We start from the raw sequence: 5359 nt of genomic DNA on the forward strand, positions 1-5359 counted from the left end.
CCTTTATCATCCTAGTGAGTTCTATTACTTGAAGGTGCTACTGGCCAGCTGTGACACCACATATTCAGGCAGCAATATCTTCACCTGTGTGAGAGCTTGTGATTAGACTTCAGGTATAGCCATGCGTGTAAAATGTGACCAACAGCTTCTAGGACTCATATCTTGTCAGTATCTACTAACTCCTCCCATATCCATGTTCAGTGTGAAGCAGAATCTCTATAGGTGATGGGAAGAATGGGACTGTCGCTAGAGCCCAAAATCCCTCACTGCAGGACCCCACTGTGACATGTGCACAACATATCCCAGTGCCTCCAGTTGCTGTTGCAAATTTCTAAGCACTGTGGTTTTCCTTTGATCTTTTACTCATGGGTTGTTTATTGGTTCATGGCTAGACAATCACTTCAGAGAATTCAATGTCTCATTGCTAATTATGAGGCTTGGAGAAGGAGAATTGATCATGCACTCTACTTCCAACGTGCTGAAGAAAAGATTTCTTTGATTACTTTTTGTAGGATTGCTTTTTGTAGGTATGCTCCTTGCCTTGTGCAAATATGGTGCAAAAATAAAAAAAGAAACCAAAAAACTAAGCAAATAAACAGGAATTCTGTTAGTGTACCAGGTAGATCTTTAATTTTGTTATCATCTGCTTGCAGATTTGTAGGCTATCTTTAGTTCAATATTCACAGAGAAGAAGTTTTTAATAACAACAATTAATTCATATATGCCTTTTTGGAAATAAATGTCAAACATTTTTTATCCCACTGAGTAGTGGAGCACAGAAGTGACATGAAATGATTTGGCCAGTGTCATAAAACAGGTATGTTTAGTTCTATCTTTTGCAACATACTTTCTTATGCCAAGTACAAAAGAAAGAGAAATCCACTTACTTTAATTTCTAGACAAAATAATTTTCTCTAGAAATGTAAATATAATTTTTATTCTTCACTTCTCATTCTGAAAAGAAAGTCAACTCATTCCTTATTGGTCATAGGTATCTGCAGCTAATAAAACACTTTCTAAAAACGAAGTGCCCAGATTTTAATAATTCATTTCATATATAATTGCATACAAATTTGTTTGCATGCACCAACCACAGTTTCTAACTACATGACCAAGCAGAAACTAATCAATCATTTTCCTCTGATATCTCAGATCAGCTTTAGTATTCCATGCCTACAGAAAAATCCTTTTTCAAGAATTGTCTATGCTCAGAAACCAAGACAGAATATAATTTTCTTTGACTCGGCTTCCTCTTCAAGCAGTTTCTGCACAGCACTGAACATAGCTCTCTAAAGTAAAACATTTATTTGTGCATGGAGGAGAAATGCATCAAAAGTATGTGCAGTAACACCATGAGTGAATTATCACCATACTATCCATATTCATAAATCTAGCATTGTGTTTAGAAAATAAATTCTCTGTGGAAGTGTACAGTGATACAAATTTCAGGATACCAATCTTTGAATATTTTTAGTTATAACTGGAGTTTATTAATCAACATATTTTGTATGTCAATAAATGCTCTAGGGAAAATTTTAATGTAGTTGTGCAACAAGCTGGAGATCTATTTCTAAAGCTCTGATACATTTGTTCAAAGGTTTTGTAAGGAGCTGTGATGAGTCAGATGGTCTCCATAAGCAGAACAGTCAGAAAAGTTGAAACTATGTTCAACTAGATTTAACTCAGTGAGTTAACTTTGGCTAAAGGCCAAACTCCCACTTGGCTGCTCACTCCCTCCTCCTGCTCAGCAGGACGAGGAGAAAAAAGGATAAGAAAGATTGCAATGAGATAAAGACAGGGACATCACTTACCAATGACTGACTTGGGGAAAATTAATTCCATTTATTGCCCATTAAAATAGATTGAAATAGCAACAAACAAAGACAAATATTAAAACAGCACTGTTTCTCCCCACTTGCCCATGTTCAGCTTCACACCTTCACTCTGCATGTGCGCTTTGAAAAATTTGAAGCAACTCAGTTCAAAGAAAGAATCCCTCTTCTGTAATGCTAATAACTCATCTTGTGTTTATTACATACCTTCTAGTAATTTTGTCTCTATCACATGACCTTGTTAGAATTCATAGAATAAGCTTATTTGGAAAGGAACCTACAAGGAACATCAAGTCCAACTCCTGGCCCTGAGCAGAAGAACCTCAAGAATCACACCATGTGCCTGAAAGCATTGTCCAAATCACTTCTTAAACCTCATTTCTCTCTGTGATAGGTCATGCTATAAGACAATCAGTGCTCCCATCTAAGAAACACATCTATTTTTCCCCCATTCCAGGATGATATTTTCCCAGATTTGATCAAACTTTAAAGAGTTTCTTAAATTAAACTGAACTTTGAATTTCAAGTGCATATCTGTAACTGCAGTGAATGGACACCATTTGCAGCACTTTAAATAGAGCTACCAAGAAAGCAGAATTATTGAGCTACAGACAGATGGTATCTGAAATTCTGTATTCATTGTGCTGCTTACCAGCAATTTTATAGTTTTTTTCCTGGATATAATGACAACTATATGTTAGTAAAATTGCAGTTTTGTGGTTTGCCTTGACATCTACATTACCTAGCGGATTTTGGATTTTTTAACTCTCTAGCACTTAGCTTCTCTGTTACCTTGGAGCCTCAGGTTTCATGGCATAAAAAGTAAGAATCTTGTCCTCTTTAACATAGGGAAAAACTTTGGAGTACAATCCCATAAAAGGTAAATTTAAAACAAATAAACAAAGAAGGAACCCAATCTGAAACCCAAACTGATTTGCAAGACAATTTAGCAGCTTTAAAAAGCTTTGGGGACAGGCAATGAGAGATGGAAGCTTCTACAGCACAGCTATTTTGTCTTTTTAAATTTTTGTTGTTGTTGTTTTGGGGAGAAATTATGATTTCATCTGATTTAAGACATGTTAAATAGAAAAGAGCACTTCTGAAACTTGCATAACTGTTCAAGACTCTAAGTAAAATAATGATGCTGACAGAGCAGAAATTGAGAAAGGGAGAAGGCTTGAAAAGAGGAGTAAGAGATTTATCTCTAGAACAGTTATTCTTTGAGGAGGTCCAGCAGGTAATGTCAGACAAAAAAGAAAGATTTTTTTCCCAAAGAAGACAATAAAACCCCTAGAATCCAGAAGAAATTGGTTGCTATTGCAAAATACGGCAAATTATGCATCATTTATTTGCTCTGAATTTTAAGGTATATTAAAACATATGCTCTATATGTAGTTGAAATATATCAATAATGTTTAATCAGTTTGATGGCTTTTATAATTTATTAGCCTTTTGACCAAAATATCCCTGAAAACATATATAAGAATAGAGTCATAGCACTAGTTAAATTTTAGATCAAATTTACTAAAGGGTCAGCAAGGTTGTTCAGTAAACACCTTCAGCAAACATAAACTGGTACAGATATTGGAAAAAGCATTCTTTACCACAATGAAAAACATGCTCCTATTCTCATTCCTCCCATCCCTTATACCAGCACAAATGACTGGGTGTGCTTATACAGTGTAGAGTGAGAGAGCTGCACAGGTAAAAACGGAAATAAGGAGGAGAGGCAAAGGAATAATTTTCTGTCAGATCAGATCCTGCATCCAATTCACTACTCTGACACATGAGCAATTTTTGGGCACAACTGAGCCTTGAGAGCAGGGAGCATACAGGTAAGGAGTGAGAAGGACTTCTCTGGTGGAAGTGGTGACCCTGTTATTGTTGAAATGGCTGCTGAAAAATTCCCATGTGAGAAGTGCCAGAATCAGATTGTGATCTAAGCTTACTGTGCTGGTTCAAATATTTTCTAAAATGACAGGTTGAGATTTTATTAGCAGCATTCATTTGTTGCAGGATTATATTAGCAAGTAAATCAGATAAATATGCAGTAAAGATGTGAATGGATAATCTACAATAATTTTATTTTTCTCTTACAGTTAGATTTTTTTTTTCTGCTATGTTACAGGTTTCCTTCTTATACTTTAGTCTGGATTCCATGATTTTCATCTATTCAATGATATTTCCATCTTAGGATCTACACCTGGTCATACAGAGAAAGGAGTAAGTGAGGTGTTATCTTAGGCTGTTTATGTGAGTTAGTCTAGGTTAAGTGTGTTATAGTTCATTCTGCTATATGAGGAATGCTGTTTGCTGTAGAGCTTCCTGGAGCTGAAGTACTTCTTTAAGTCTATTTATTTTTTACTACTGGTAGAATGGCTGAGACTTTTTAGGAGAATTTAAAAGAGGATTTCAAATAAAAACTTGGTTTCAGGTTCCTATTCTTCAGAAGTCACACAGGACATACTATTCTGCTTTGTATAGAGGCTGTGTTTTAAAAGACATAAAACCATTTTCAAAATACTTCAAAATACTTCAAAATATACAACACTTCCATACTCTTGGAGCCTTCTTTCAATATCTTTCAGGCTTAGGCTAAAAAAAAAATTACCTTCTATCTGAAGCACAAGGCCTCCTCATATAAAATAATGTCTATGCGTATATTAGGTAAAGATGCAGCATGGCTCTTTAAGAGTGGTGAACTTCTCCCTGTACAGCTTGTTCCCTGATAAGGTATGGAGCTGGGAGAGAGAATTGTATCTGCTCCTTTTGGCAGTAAAGCGCCGTGTTTTAACACTCCTATTTCAAGCTTATAATGCCTACAAGTGAGTGTGCATAGTACGTAGGTCTGCAAGTGAGTAGGTGAGGAGTGGTTTTGTGTCCTTTGCTGCAACATCTACACAAGGACAGCTGCATCTCAGCCCCCAGGAGTCCTGGAGATTAACTATCCGTTGGTCTTGGAGACAGCAATGTCAGCTGTAGCATAAATTTTACTGGTTTGAAGGTTAAATATACAGAGAATAAAAGTGCTGGGGCATAGATGTGCTAAAGCAGAGCAGGAGAAGTTTTTAAGGTACTAAACAAAAAATTTGGTGCTTGTGATTAAAAAAGAAAGCAACCAACAGAAAGAGTATCTAAGGTTTGCAAACTAAATTTCCAATCCATCACAGGAATTTTATTTCATATTGTGGAAAATTAAAGCCCTAATAATTTTTCATTAATCACATTTTTATAGAAAGAAATAATGATAACTTCATGAGACTGAGACTGGTTCATGTATATTTTAGTCCTTCCAGGCTGATAAATCCTTACATTTTTTATGAGCAATGGGTAGCTGCTGGAATGGGTACTAACACTCTGATATCAGAACAATTAATGTTGATAGAGATGTTTGCTTTCCAGTGAGGGAATGAACCCTCCACCTCATTCTTCTGACTGTTTTCATTTGGTCATTTCTCACACCCAATCAGCCTTTGATTGAAAGGCACCTCCATTAGCACTTACCCCAACTCCGTTCTCAGAGCAGG

The sequence above is a fragment of the Lichenostomus cassidix genome, chromosome 5 (assembly GCF_008360975.1).
Source record: "Lichenostomus cassidix isolate B80296 chromosome 5, HeHo_3.0, whole genome shotgun sequence".
Classification (NCBI taxonomy): domain Eukaryota; kingdom Metazoa; phylum Chordata; class Aves; order Passeriformes; family Meliphagidae; genus Lichenostomus; species Lichenostomus cassidix.